Consider the following 15,918-nt stretch of genomic DNA (forward strand, 5'->3'; position numbering starts at 1 on the left):
CACGGACTGTTGAAGCCTGGCTTGAAGAATTTTGAGCATTACTTTCCTAGCGTGTGCTATGCTAAGTCACTTTAGTCGTGTCCGACTCTGTGCGACTCCATAGACGGCAGCCCACCAGGCTTCCCCATCCCTGTGATTCTGCAGGCAAGAACACTGGAGTGGGTTGCCATTTCCTTCTCTAATGCATGAAAATGAAAAGTGAAAGTGAAGTCACTCAGTCATGTGCGACCCTCAGCAACCCCATGGACTGCAGCCTTCCAGGCTCCTCCATCCATGGGATTTTCCAGGCAGGAGTACTGGAGTGGGGTGCCATTACCTTCTCCGTTCCTAGCGTGTGAGATGAGTGCAATTGTGTGGTAGTTTGAACATTCTTTGGAATTGCCTTTCCTTGGGATTGGAATGAAAACCAACCTTTGCCAGTCCTGTAGCCACTGCTGAGTTTTCCAGATTTGCTGGCATATTGAGTGCAGCACTTTCACAGCATCATCTTTTAGGATTTGAAATAGCTCAACTGGAATTCCATTACCTCTACTAGCTTTGTTTGTAGTGATGTTTCCTAAGGCCCACTTGACTTCACGTTCCAGAATGTCTGACTCTAGGTTAGTGACCACACCATTGTGGTTATCTGGGTCATGAAGATCTTTTTTGTAGTTCTGTGTGTTCTTGCCACCTTTTCTTAGTATCTTCTGCTTCTGTTAGGTCCATACCATTTCTGTCCTTTATTGAGCCCATCTTTGCATGAAATGTTCCTTTGGTATCTAATTTTCTTGAAGAGATCTCTAGTCTTTCCCATTCTATTGTTTTCCTCTATTTGCATTGATCGCTGAGGAAGGCTTTCTGATCTCTCCTTGCTCTTCTTTGGAACTCTGCATTCAAATGGATATATCTTTCCTTTTCTCCTTTGCCTTTCACTTCTCTTCTTTTCTCAGCTATTTGTAAGGCCTCCTCAAACAACCATTTTGCCCTTTTGCATTTCTTTTTCTTGGGGATGGTCTTGATCACTGCCTCCTGTACAATGTCATGAACCTCCATCCATAGTTCTTCAGGCACTCTGTCTATCGAATCTAATCCCTTGAATCTATTTGTCACTTCCACTGTATAATCGTAAGGGATTTGATTTAGGTCATACCTGAATGGTCTAGTGGTTTTCCCTACTTTCTTTAAGTTTGAATTTGGCAATAAGGAGTGTATGATCTGAGCCACAGTCAGCTCCCAGTCTTGTTTTTGCTGACTCTATAGAGCTTCACCATCTTTGGCTGCAAAGACCATCTGGTGATGTCCATGTGTAGAGTCTTCTCTTGTGTGTTGGAAGAGGGTGTTTGCTATGACCAGTGCGTTCTCTTGGCAAAACTCTATTAGCCTTTGCCCGGCTTCATTTTGTACTCCAAGGCTAAATTTACCTGTTACTCCAGGTATCTCTTGACTTCCTACTTTTGCATTCCAATCCCCTATAATGAAAAGGACATCTCTTTTTGGTTATTAGTTCTAGAAGGTCTTGTAGATCTTCATAGAACCATTGAATTTCAGCTTCTTAGCATTACCGGTCGGGCATAGACTTGGATTACTGTGATATTGAACAGTTTGCCTTGGGAACGAAAGAGATCATTCTGTCATTTTTGAGATTACATCCAAGTACTGAATTTTGGACTCTTTTGTTGACTGTGATGGCTACTCCATTTCTTCTAAGGGATTCTTGCCCACAGTAGTAGACATAATGGTCATCTGAGTTAAATTCACCCATTCCAGTCCATTTTAGTTTGCTGATTCCTAAAACGTCAATGTTCACTCTTGCCATCTCCTGTTTGACCACTTCCAATTTGCCTTGATTAATGGACCTAACATTCCAGGTTCCTATGCAATATTGGTCTTTACAGCATTGAACTTTACTTCCATCACCCATCACATCCACAGCTGGGTGTTGTTTTTGCTTTGGCTCCATCCCTTCATTCTTTCTGGAGTTATTTCTCCACTCTTCTCCAGTAGCATATCGGGCTCCTACTGACCTGGGGAGTTCATCTTTCAATGTCCTATGATTTTGCCTTTTCATACTGTTCATGGGGTTCTAAGGCAAGAATACTGAAGTGGTTTGCCATTCTCTTCTCCAGTGGACCACGTTTTGTCGGAACTTTGCACCATGACCTGTCCTTCTTGGGTGGCCCTACATGGCATGGCTCATAGTTTCATTGAGTTAGACAAGGCTCTGGTCCATGTCATCACTTTGGTCATATGTATCAAATATATATACATTTAAATAATGGAATACCATTTTATATTATAAAGTGGGTACAAATATTTATTTGAACAGGTTGCTCAATATTTGTTTGAAGAGATTATTGCCCCAAATAATCACTTATAGATTTAATCAAATAATCTAATAGTAAAAAATACATGTAAACAATTAAATGCTAGAAAGGCAATGCCAAAGAATGTTCAAACTACCGCACAGTTGCACTCATCTCACACGCTAGTAAAGTAATGCTCAAAATTCTCCAAGCCAGGCTTCAGGAATATGTGAACCATGAACTTCCAGATGTTCAAGCTGGTTTTAGAAAAGGCAGAGGAACCAGAGATCAAATTGCCAACATCCGCTGGGTCATTGAAAAAGCAAGAGAGTTCAGAAAAACATCTATTTTTGCTTTATTGACTATGCCAAAGCCTTTGACTGTGTGGATCACAGTAAACTGTGGAAAATTCTGAAAGAGATGGGAATACCAGACCACCTGACCTGCCTCTTGAGAAACCTGTATACAGGTCAGGAAGCAACAGTTAGAACTGGACATGGAACAATAGACTGGTTCCAAATCAGGAAAGCAATCCATCAAGGCTGCATATTGTCACCCTTCTTATTTAACTTCTATGCAGAGCACATCATGAGAAACGCTGGGCTGGAGGAAGCACAAGCTGGAATCAAGATTGCCAGGAGAAATATCAATAACCTCAGATATGCCAATGACACCACCCTTATGGCAGAAAGTGAAGAAGAACTAAAGAGCCTCTTGATGAAAGTGAAAGACGAGAGTGAAAAAGTTGGCTTAAAGCTCAACATTCAGAAAACTAAGATCATGGCATCCAGTCCCATCACTTCATGGCAAATGGGGAAACAGTGGCTGACTTTATTTATCTGGGCTCCAAAATCACTGCAGATGTTGATTGCAGCCATGAAATTAAAAGACCCTTGCTCCTTGGGAGAAAAGCTATGACCAACCTAGACAGCATATTAAAAAGCAGAGACATTGCTTTGCCAACAAAGATCCATCTAGTTAAGTCTATGGTTTTTCCAGTGGTCACGTATGGATGTGAGAGTTGGACTATAAAGAAAGCTGAGCACCAAAGAATTGATGCTTTTGAACTGTGGTGTTGGAGAAGACACTTGATAGTCCCTTGGACTGTAAGGAGATCCAACCAGTCCATCCTAAAGGAGATCAGTCCTGGGTGTTCATTGTAAGGACTGATGTTGAGGCTGAAACGCCAATACTTTGGCCACCTGATGTGGAGAGTTGACTCATTTGAAAAGACCCTAATTCTGAGAAAGACTGAGGGCTGGAGGAGAAAGGGACAACAGAGGATGAGATGGTTGGATAGCAGCACCAACACAATGGACATGGGTTTGGGTGGACTCTGGGAGTTGATGATGGACAGGGAGGCCTGGTGTGCTGTGGTTCATGGGGTTGCAAAGAGTCAGGCACAACTGAATGAACTGAACTGAACTGAAAATTAGAAGATGCTATAAATATGTGAATTATAATACCCCTTCGTGACAAAGGTTTGGATAAATAAGACACTTAAAATTTTTACTGCTTGGAAAAGGATATGGCAGCCCACTCCAGTATTCTTGTCTGGAAAAGTCCATGGACAGAGGAGCCTGGTGGGCTGCAGTCCATGGGGTTACATGACTGTGCCACACATAATAAGGAGGGTAGAGGGAGATGGGTTGGTAGCAATAAACTGGTAGAAGTAAAAAAAAATTTTTTTTACTGCTAATTTTATGCACAAAATTGATTCAAATGTTCTAAAGTAAGTGTATGTGTATATGTGGAAGTCGCTCAGTTCTGTTTGACTCTTTGCAACCCCATGGACTGTAGTCCTTCAGGCTCCTCTGTCCTGAGACTTCCCAGATAAGAATACTGGGGTGGGTTGCCATGCCCTTCTCTTAGCAGTCTTCCCAACCCAGGGATCGAACTGGAGTCTCTTACATCTGTGTGGGCAGGTGAGTTCTTTACCACTGTGCCACCTAAGGAGCCTCACCCTATTCCTTCCCAGCCAGAGGAAAATATATATAACATAAAGTTCACCATCTTAACCAATTTGGGGTGCACAAGCTCAGTAGCGTCAAGTGCATTCTTATTGTTGCGCAGCCTCACTACCATCTACCCCAGAAGTCTTTTCACCTTTCTAAACTGAAACTGTGTCTCCATGAAATACTAACTCCTCATTTCCCCTCCCCCAACCCCTGCAAATCCCCCTCTGCTTTCTGTCTCTATGAATTTGGCTACTCTAAGGCTACTCTAAGGACCTCCTGGAAGTGGAGTCACACAGTATTTGTCCTTTTGTGACTGGCTTATTTCACTTAATAGAATGTTGTCAAGGTTCATTTGTATCATAACATTCCATTCCCTTCCTTTTAAGCCTGAATAATTTTCTATTGTATGTGTATACCACATTTTGTTTATCCATTCATCCATTGATGGGTATTTGGGTTGTTTCCACCTTTTGACTATTATGAATAGTGCTGCTATGAATATATACCCATATTCATATATATCATACTCATATATGTATATCGGAGACCCTGCTTTCAATTCTTCTGGGTGGAGTTTCTGGATTGTATGGTAATTCTATTTTAACTTTTTGGAGAAAACACCAAAACTGTAACTCTTGATTTGCAATCTTTTTTTTTTAATTGGAGTATAATTGCTTTGCAACATCATGTTTCTGCTGTACACCATTGTGAATCAGCTATGTGTATACATGTATCCCTTCCCTCTTGAGCCTCCTTCCCACCCCCACCCCCCCATCCCACCCCTCTAGGTCATCACAGAGCATTGATTTGCAGTTCTCAACAAGAGTCTTGGGGTTCATGGCCCCTTGGAGATGTCTGTGGGCATTGTTCTGGGGAGAAGTTGCATAGTTTCAGCAGATTCTCAAAGATATCAGTGATTCTTGAAGGACTAACGTCACTGAACTAGAGAGTCATGTCTACAAGTTCTTTTAAAGCCAATATTTTTTAATCTCAGAAACTGTGAATGCAGGTTTTGGAGAGGTTACTAAGGAGCTTGAATGTATTCTGCAGGCAAGTCCAGGCAAGGAAGGGCATGGGCTGGCCAGGGCCCTCTGCACAAGGAGGGCATCTCTGGGTGTGCGAGAGTCGAGTGCAGGAGCATTTACACACCCAGAAGGGGCTGAGACCATTGGAAGAATCTTGGAGACAGCAGGCCTGGCTGTGAGTTTTTGTGCCATGGTAACCATGTGATCTTGAACAACTCTCTCTCTCTCTTTTTTCTTAAGGATTTTATTTTAAACATTTTAAAATTTGTTTATTCTATTTATTTTGACTGTGCTGAGTTTCTCTAGTAGCAGAGAACAGGGGCTACTCTCTAGCTGTGGTGTGTGGTCTTCTCATGGCTTCTCTCATTGTGGAGCACAGACTAACTGCAGTACATGGTCTCAGTAGTTGTGGCGCAGGAGTTTAGTTGCTCTGACACATGACAATCCCTTCCCAGACCAGGGATTAAACTCATGTCCCCTGTATTGGCAGGTTGGTTCTTACTGTGCCACCAGTAAAGTGAAAGTCACTCAGTAGTGTCCAACTCTTTGCGACCCCATGGACTGTACAGTCTATGGAGTTCTCTAGGCCAGAATACTGAAGTAGGTAACCTTTCCCTTCTCCAGGGGATCTTCCCAACCCAGGAATCGAACCCAGGTCTCCTGCTTTACAGGTGGATTCTTTACCAGCTGAGCCACAAGGGAAGCCCATGCCACCAGGAAGTCCTTGGGTAATTCTCTTAACTGCCCTGAGCCTGTTTCTTCATCTCTAAAATGGTAGTAATCCCCACTGCAATCATGGGAGGATTAGATGAGATTCTGTAGGTAGAAATGCTTTGTAAGAGGTAATGGTGTCTTGGACCCACTCATTAACTAGATGGCTGAGTTTGGGTTTAGAACAAACCAGAAAGCATTTTGAAAACTCTAGTTTAAGACAGTCTGCCCTGTCGTAGCTTAATCATTATTCTGCTGCTAAATGATTTACCATTTGGCTGGTCCCGGCTTGTTGACACCTGGCCCTGTCTGGCTTTGTCTGTGTGAAGGTGGGAAGGGCCCAGGCCTTCCAGACACATACAGATACTGCCTCCTGTTTTAATGCCCTTTAGAGTTCCCTTCCCGGGACTCCCAGATGCCCCTTAGATGGGCCTTCGAGGCATGTGTAAGTCCTGAGCCCATCCAGAACTTTCTAAGATGGGACATGGAGTGAACCAGGATCTCTGGGGTGGAAAAGATCCAGGTGGGCAGAGCAGTGGGTCCATTTGCTCGGCTCTGACATCTCAGCAAACGTGGAGAGAACCAGCTCAGAGCAGAGCAGCAGAGGAGGTCTGGGGAAGGGTGAGGTGCTTTGAAGAAGGCAACTCAGAAGAAGGGATAGTAAAAGATACCCTCTTAAAACATTTTTTAGACTTTAAAATTTTATCCAAAGGAGTGCATAAACCCTATTTTTATAGTTGAAGAGGAAGAAAGGAACACCAGTATTCCCCACTACTGAACATAAGAAATAGAATATTAGCAGGGAGACTTCGCTAGTGGTTCAGTGATTAAGACTCCACGCTTTCAATGCAGGGGGTGTGGGTTCAATCCCTGGTCAGGGAATTAAGATCCCTCCCACATGCTGCGTGGCATGGCTGGAGAAAAAAAAAAAAGAATATTACCAGGGCTTTAAAAATTCTCTTTCTCCCCCATTCTCCTCCAATCACATGCCTTTTCCTTCCACACCCCACAGAGTAACCACTATCCTGAATTTCCTATTAGTCACTCACTGCTTTTCTTTATAGTAAGAATGTGTGGGGGGTGTGTGTGTGCGTGCATGCATGCATGTGTAAAATCTGCTATTGGTAGACATTTTGGTTATCTTCCAAATTTTGGCTATTAAAGATACTTTTGTGTTTCTCATAATATGAGAGACATCTGGTTGCTGCTTCTTAACCCCAGTTATAGGTTGAAATGAGAAGCTTTTTAAAATGCTAATGCCCATGTCCCAACCTGAGATTACAGTTTAGCCGGTCTGGGTACCACCTAGGCGTCTGGGCTTTTTAAAGATCCCCAGGGGCCTCCAGTGGGCATCTCAAGGCAGATCTTGACTCCATAGGTCCATAATGGGGACCTGAATTCTGCATTTCCAGGAGGCTTCCAGGCGATGCTGATCACAGGGCTCCATTTTGAGTACTGAGGAGTTGTACGGTATCTGTCTGTTCAGCTTCACTAAGTAATGTCAAGTCATTTCCAGGGGAAGAGCGCCGATTTCCCTCCCATCAGCTGGATAGAAGTTCCTGTCATTCACACAGTTTTTTTGGTCATGCCACTGGGCATGTGGGATCTTAGTTCCCCCACCAGGGATCAAATCCATACTCTCTGCACTGGAAGGACAAAGTCTTAATCACTGGACTGCCAGGGAAGTTCCAAGTCATTCACACTTGACATCCTCTGACTGTGAATTTTTGCTTTAAACAGTGGATGTGAAATATTACTTCCCTGATTATGTGTGAGAATAAGCAACCTTTTAAAAACACATGGGCCTTTTGTAAGTTCTTTCATGTAAAATGTCTGGGCATGACTCTGGTCCACTTTTCTGACAGAGTTCTCTCTTTTCTAGGTGATTATATATTCCTGTACTAATCCTTTACTTTCACATGCTGCAAATATATCCTCCCAGTTTGTTCCTCACCTTTTTATTGTCTGGGCTTTCTAGGTGGCGCAGTTGGTAAACAGTCCGCCTGCTCAGTGTGGATACACAAGAGACATGGCTTCAACTCCTGGGTGGGAAAGATCCCTGGAAGAAGAAATGGCAACCCACTCCAGTATTCCTGCCTAGAGAACCTCATGGACAGAGGAGCCTGGCGGGCTACAATCCATGGGGTCACAAAGAGTCAGACATGACTGAGCATGCAGGCATACTTCTTTATTGTCTTCATGACATATTTTGCCAAACAGATATTCTCACTTTTACTTGGAGAAACCGTAATGGGCTTTTGCTTCATTATTACTTTAATAAGTAGACTCAAAATACATTAAACTTTTTTTTTCAAAACCACAAGAGGAAATCAATAAATATAATCAATGCCAATAACCCCAAATATTTAGGTGGCCTAAATATCAAGCCCCTTATAAATAAATCGTGCTTCCTACATCCCTAATATAGTAAAACTTACATTCTGGTAACAGTGGGAAAAGAGGCAATAATCAGATAAATATATTATAGGCTAAGTATTACCGGGTGCTTGAAGGAAAAGTCAAGTACTGTGGTCAATCAGCTTACTTGTGCCTGACCCTCAGCTTACTTAAGTCTTTTCAGATATACAGACAGATATTTGTATTCCTGGAAATGCTAAGAAAGGTTTTTTTTTCGGCTGAGAGTCACAAACAGTCAGACACGACTGAGCAACTAGCACACGCTACCTTCCTAGTAGGAAGAAAGAATCCAGTTCTGTTAACTCGTTTCTCTGTGTCTCGTTTCTATGGGGCGGGGTCGGGGGGGGGGGGCGGTTGGGGGGGACTATAAGGAATTTAAAAGAAACTATTTTAGATCAAGGGTCAGAAAATGTTTCCTATAGAATGTTGGAGAGTAAATCTTTTTGGTTTCGAGGGCCATAGGGTCTCCACCCTTGAACCCTACCATAGTTGCACTAAAGCAACCATAGCCAGTATGTAAATGAAGGGGTAGGCCTGTATTCCAAGAAAACCTGATTTACAAAGCAGGTGGTGGGCCAGATTTGGCTCATGGGCTGTAGTTTGCCAATTCCTGACTTACAAATTCTTCTTTTGATATTGTTTATTGCTTGTGTTTCAGTCTAGAAATAACAGATACTCATGGGCGGGGGTGGGATTCGAGCAATACAGGCGTATTTAAAGTAGAAAGATGAGAGGCTCTTGTCTCCTCTCTCCTGCTTTACTAATCCCACTCATCAGAGATGACCCACCTGACATACTGGAAGGAAGCCTGGGACAGCCCCCCAACACACACACACAGCCACGTGAGCATGGCTCACGTGGGTCTCAGGGTGACCTAAGGGAAGTTGCACACAAAGGGCCGGTGGATGTAGCCGGGTGGTGCTGCGCCCTCTGGACTGCCTGCTGTCACCTTAAAGGTGAGCTCTGTTCTTTTCAGTGCAAGAAACTGATGGGGCTTTTTCTTTAAAAACAAGACCAGGACTTCCTGGGCGGTTCAGTGGTTGAGACTTCACCTCCCACTGTGTTGGTTCGATCCCTGGTTGGGGAACTAAGATCCCATACACCTCGTGTTTAAAAAGCCAGAAACATAAAACAGAAGCTATATTGTAACAAATTCAATAAAGACTTTAGAAATGGTCCACATCTTTAATAAAAATTAAAAAACAAGATCACTCTGGACAACTAGCCGTCAATAGAAGAAAACAGAATATAACAGGCATTCTTTTGTCAAGTCTCATTTACCAAGCAGACTCATACACAGAATTCATTCTGTCCCTCCTCCCATCCCTCCCTGCCCTTCTCCCTCCCTCCCTCCCTCCTTTCCTCCTTTCCTTCCTTTCACAAATGTTTTTGGTTCTAAGGATGCAGCAGTGAGCAGACAAAGCCCTTGTCCTCTTGCAGCTTCTCTGCTAGGAGGGGAAACAGACAGTAGTAGGTGAGCACATGAAAAAGTCAGATCACAACGCGTTCTAAAGGAAACGAGACAACCGAGAAGGTAATTAAAGGGATGAAGTCTCTAGGCCTTTGAGATGTTGATGACCTCGGGGTTCAGCTTGCATGTGTGGAGTCCCTCTGCCTGAGCCTGCATCTCGCTGTGTGTCACAGGGACGCCGTGTGCCCTCTCTGTGCCTCAGTTTCCTTGCTTGTAAAATGAGAGTGACTCAGGATTTACATCATAACACTGAGGTGAGGACTGTATAAAGAACGTACTGAGCTCTCAATAAAATTACCAGCTCTTATCAGCTGTAGAAATAGAACACTGTGGTCTCTCCTCAAAGAATTTTGCACGTGAACACATTAGTAAAATCCTCCCGGGAAGATGTGGGTACAGGGCAGCGTTATTCAGTATGTGCCGAGTCTCTATTCACTCTCCATATCACACAGAGCACTGGCTTTTGTGTAGAATAGAATCCCTGGGGGCTTTTTTTTCCTTAATAAGAATTTTCTTGGTAAAAATATTCCTCTCCAGAAACACAAAGTGTTTTGAATTCTCTCTTGTACACTTACATTGAACAACCACCCCCGCCCCCACCAACCCCCACCAGAAGGTAAAAGTGTAAACTCAGGAGAGTGCCAGGCTCTCCTTCTGAGGACAGTGTGTGTCCTGCCGGCAGCATGGTTTATCTTCAAAGACACAGAACAACCTGATATCACCCGGCACTTACACTGAAACAAACGGGCCATTCTCCTTGAGGACATGAAAGAGTTTCGAAAGTCAGCCAGCCTCCCCCCACTGTCTTGTAAGCTTCCTTGCCCCCTGTATTTTTGATGTACATCAGTTTACTAATATGGCATGGTAACCCACCCCAGTATTCTTGCCTGAAGAATCCCTTGGACAACATTCTATAAGAAACAGAGCCTGGTAGGCTACGATCCAGAGGGTCACAAAGAGTCAGAGTGACTGTAGCAACTTAGCAGCACTAATGTGACTCATACCTTGACCAGAAGTTCATGTGTTAAACTGCCATCTGCTGCCTGGAGCTCCCCTGGGAAGTTATCAGGTCTAGGATCCCCCAGGACAGGATGGACCACACCTTTAGAGTGGGGAAGAGAGGGAAGGGAGAGGAGGGAAAGGATGAGACAGAGTTTCTACAATATGTCCTGGAATTCATATTTTCTAGTCATTAATTTTAGCAGGAGTAAGTATTATCTTTCTCCTATATATTTACCATTAGTTTTCAAAGGTATGTAGATATGACTGTGATTAAAAACCATTTTACAAAATCATTTACAGAATTCTTAGACTCACTAGTATCATATTGTGTTAAGTATATATATATTGTTACTGTTGTTGTTGCTTAGTTGCTAAGTCATGTCCAACTCTTTGCAACCTTTATATATATAATTTTTTTTTCAGTTAAAAAAATTTTTTTGGCCATGCCATGCAGCTTGTGGGAACTTAGTTTCTTAACCAGAGATTGAACCATGGCGCCCAGCAGTGGAAGCATGGAGTCCTAACCACTGGACCACCAGGGTAGTCTCTAAATATTCTGTTGTTTAGTCGCTAAGTCATGTCTGATTCTTTGAGACCTCATGGAATGTAGCCCTCCAGGCTCCTCTGTCCATGGGATTTTCCAGGCAAGAATACTGGAGTGGGCTGCTATTTTCTTCTCTAGGAGATCTTCCTGATCAGGGATCGAAGCTGAGGCTCCTGCATTGGCAGGTGGGTTATTTACCACTGAGCTGCGGAGGAAACCCTCTAAATACTTTCTTTGATTACCTTCAAATCCAACACTGCTGGACCAATAGTTCTCAAGGTGTGGTCCCTGGACCAGCAGCGTCACCATCACCTGCGAACTCATCAGAAGTGTGGATTCTTAACACCATCCCATACCCGCAGAATCAAAAACTCTGCAGGGGAGGGACCCAACAGCCTGTTTAACAAGTCCTCCAGGGGATCTGATTTGCTTCATTTAAGTTTGAAAGGCTTCCCAGGTGGCTCAGTGGTAAAGAAACTGCCTGCCAATGTAGGAAACGCAGGTTCCGTCCACGGGTCAGGAAGATCCCCTGGAGGAGGAAATGGCAACCCACTCCAGTATTCTTGCCTGCAGAATTCCACAGACAGACGAGCCTGGAGGGCTACAGTCCATGGGGTTGCAAAGACTCAGACACGACTGAGCGACTAAGCACGCACACACAAATTTTGCAAATCTCTGAGCTGGATTATTTGATGTTTAAATCCAAAAAGGGTCCTACTGAGAGGAGTTCAGGAAAAGACTCCTTGTTCTTTGGCCCCTGGAACAAGTACCAGGGGAACAGGTTTTAAAGCTGTCCCAATTCATCACTGACAGCCTCCTCTGGTCAGTACACATGCTTCTGAGTGCCAGCCAATCAGCAAGAGCCTTGTTGCAGTGACCTGGCTTCTTTGCTAAAGGTCACTTAGTGCCTGAATACTCCCACTGTTAAGAGTCCACTAATCCCCAGCCACACGCTTCCCAAACGCTCATTAAGAAATCCATAGTTTACTGTGTTTTGTCGTTGTTCAGTTGCTCAGTCATGTCTGACTCTTTGAGACTACATGAACTACAGCACACCAGGATTCCCTGTCCTTCATCATCTCCCAGAGTTTGCTCAGACTCACGTCCATTGAGTCAGTGATGCCATCCAACTATCTAATTATCTGTCCTCCTGCCCTCACAAACAACAAATCCAGCTTTTTGCCTCAGATATAGCATCGACACCTCTTTCTTCAGCATCCCATGGAAAACATTGTGTTTAGTCCAGTGATGACAGTTGCTGACACTTACAGGGGCAGAGAGCATCGTGAATGCATACAGTGGGCCAGGTGTGAGGCAGTACTGAGTAGAGAAGTGGGGATGTGAAGAGACAGTTGTTATTATGACAAATATACACTTGCAGGGCCAAATGAGGCACCCCTGCAGCCCTGGGCTCTGCAGGGTGTCAGTCTGTAACGTCCAGATTAGCCTGCTTACCTGCATTTTTATTGGGTTTTCCAGGTAGCTCAGTGGTAAAGAACCTGCCTGCCAATGCAGGAGATGCAAGAGATGTGGGTTCAATCCCTGGGTTGGGAAGAGGCCCTGGAGGAGAGCATGGCAACCCACTCCAGTATTCTTGCCTGGAGAATTCCACAGACGGAGGAGCCTGGTGGGCGACAGTCCATGGGGTTGCTAAGAATCAGATACAACTGAGCGAATGAGCACACACACACATTGCATTTTTATATAAGAGGTGATCTAGGTAGAGAATTGCCCGAGAACAGCTGATTTAGTGGCAGTTTACCTGTAGTCCATTTCCACACCACTGTCCTTTCTTTTTTTTCCTGCACAAAGTGTAAAGGTGTGTAACATAAACAAAATCATCAATAACTTTTTAAGGACTTTCATGTCCCAGTTCTTTCCACTGTCAGTCACCTTAGTTCCACCAAAGTCATAATCATCGAGCTAAGCTGCCCTCTCAAAAAGAAGCTTGGCCCAGTCCACGGCTGTCATGTCGGCCAGTTCACAGTTCTTTTGGTTCAGCGTCTTTGATCTCCAGTGGAATACGGACACACTTCAAAATTCCAAATTCAAATTTGTAATCTCCGGGATCCAGTCTTCTCAAGCAATTTACTTTAGGACCCTAGAAGTTAAATATAGCAAGTACATAGCTATTTATTCCTTCGTCTTTTCTAATATTGAAGAGGCTTGTGATACGTTAACAGGTCTCATTATCACCACTGCAATAAAATTGCAGTAAAAGAAGCAGAACCTGTATGCTCAATATAGCTACATTAACAGTTTATGGACACCACGAACAACAGTGTCCATTTTCAGTAGAATGAGGCTTTGCTGTGCTTTCTATACTTTTGGAAAGAAGGCAAAAGATTGCATGGCATCATACAAAAACATACCAAATGTGTTTATTATGTTGCCATTGAAACCGTGAGGTATACATGTTGTAGCTAAGGGTATTAGCAGTAAAAGCAAAACCAAACCCTTTGTCTTGGCTGTCTAGGAATTTCATGGAGTATTCAAATACCATTTTATCTATACATATTGGTTTCCCAGGCCAGGAGTTTATCTTTGGGAGTATTCTGTGAATCTCATTGGAGAAATGCTATTTATTTATTACTGAATCTGCTGAGCATCTACTCAGTCTGTCACTGTGTTAGTCTGGGGACGGAGGGAAGAGTAAGATGCATGTCTGGTCCTCAGAGCTCACAGCTGAGGAAGGAAGGAAGAGGAGGGGGAGGAAAAGGACGAGAGGGAAGCAAACACGCATGGTACTGTGATTCCACAACAGAATTCTCTACAAGCTTCCAGGAGAACCCAGGATCGGAGAGAGCTGACAGGGTACCCAATGGCAGCAACATTTGAGTCATGAGGAGTGGCTTCACGTCTGCCCTGCAGAAAAGAGATGAAGAGATCTCTTTGAGCAGTGTCCTATTGATCCTGAAATGTAAACATGGAGCTGTCAACTAAACACACTCTGCTCCCAATGGCATTACGAGAATTAAAAATGAATTCATTGATCATTGGAGAAAGGTCCCAAACATCTCAAGATCCATGACAAATCAATCATGTTTGCCGTCCCTATGCTTTGTGCTCAGTCATTCAGTTGTGTCCTACTCTGTGTGACCCAATGGACTGTGGCTCGCCAGGCTCCTCTGTCCATGGGATTCTCTAGGCAAGAATACTAGAGTGGGGTGCCATTTCCTTCTCCAGGGGATCTTCCTGACCAGGGATTGAACCTGTGTCTCCCGCATTGGCAGGTGGATTCTTTACTGCAAGTGCCACCTGGGAAGCCCAACTGATGTTATAGTGAAGTAATTAATATGTATTCAGGCAGTGATGGAGAAGGAAATGGCAACCCACTCCAGTATTCTTACCTGGAGAATCCCATGGACAGAAGAGCCTGGAGAGCTACAGTCCATGGGGTCACAAAGAGTCGGACATGACTGAGTAACTGAGCACAGGAAGAAAACAAATGTTTGTGAAGTGCCTCTTAGTTTATGGAGGAACTGCTCTGGTCACCGGGAATACAGCAGATAATAAAATGACTATCTCTCTTTTTTGGCTACATCTTAGTTCCCCCACCAGACATTGATCTCCTGCCCCTGCAGTGGAAGTACAGGATCCCAACCACTGGACCACCAGGGAAGTCCCTGGTAGTTCTAGTTTTAGTTTTTTTGAAAAACGCCATGTTATTTTCCATAGTGTCTGCCTCATTTTACATTCTCACCAATAGTGTACAATCTCTCCACATCCTTGCCAACACTTGTGATCGTCTATATTTTGTTTTTGTTTATAGTGGCTAATGTAATGGGTGTGAAGGAGTATTTCATTGAGGTTTTGATTTCCCTAATGATTAGTGATGTTGGGTATCTGCATGTGCTTGTTGGCTATCTGTATACCGCTGGAGAAATATGGAAGCACGGAGCGGTGCTTCGTGACCTGCCAAGAAACTGTCTAATGTCAAAATGGTTTAGAGTCCTCACTGCAGCAATTCTTCCATAGCATCTACTAAGCTCACAAAGGTTTGGTGTGATTGGTCCGTGACATGTTCTCTTCCGGAGCAGGCAACTTCCAAAGGAAGAACTACAAATGCTCAGACATCAAAGTGTTCCACTAGAAACAATGAAAACTAATACTACAATGAAATATATTTTTATACTATGTTGGCAATGGGTTAAAAAACAAGAATACCAGGTATTAAAGTGAATTCAGGGAAAGAGGCCCACTGGCATAGACTGTTAGAATGGAGACTGATCCAACTTTTCTAAAGGGTAAGCTGGGTTTAAGTTGATGCAACCTGACATTGATCCCAAGGAAATAATGATAGAGAGGTGCAAAGGTGTTTGAAATCATAGTCTTATTTAGAATACTGAAACCAATATTAGGGGATTGATAGTATAAATTATATCCTTATTAGGGAACAGTATACCATTCAAACATACTGTTGATGGAGACTTAAGATTTAGGAAGGGACTTCCCTTGTGGTACAGTGCATAGGAGTCCACCTCCCAAAGCAGGGGACCTAGTAGGT

At 43.6% G+C, this 15,918-nt stretch overlaps 1 long non-coding RNA gene and 1 other non-coding gene across 2 annotated transcripts; both read right to left on the bottom strand.

Moving 5' to 3' along the window:
* Window positions 1-9,755: 9,755 nt before the first annotated feature.
* LOC139178194 (uncharacterized) lies at window positions 9,756-14,271 on the bottom strand. Its single transcript, XR_011562589.1, has 3 exons — window positions 12,867-14,271; window positions 10,870-10,967; window positions 9,756-9,842 (listed from the first exon to the last, which is right to left on the bottom strand). It is a non-coding gene; the product is annotated as an uncharacterized lncRNA (long non-coding RNA).
* Window positions 13,583-13,718, bottom strand: LOC139178488 (small nucleolar RNA SNORA1). The gene has a single exon (XR_011562876.1). It is a non-coding gene; the product is annotated as a small nucleolar RNA SNORA1 (small nucleolar RNA).
* Window positions 14,272-15,918: the final 1,647 nt, after the last annotated feature.

The sequence above is a fragment of the Bos indicus genome, chromosome 21, assembly GCF_029378745.1.
Source record: "Bos indicus isolate NIAB-ARS_2022 breed Sahiwal x Tharparkar chromosome 21, NIAB-ARS_B.indTharparkar_mat_pri_1.0, whole genome shotgun sequence".
Classification (NCBI taxonomy): Eukaryota; Metazoa; Chordata; class Mammalia; order Artiodactyla; family Bovidae; genus Bos; species Bos indicus.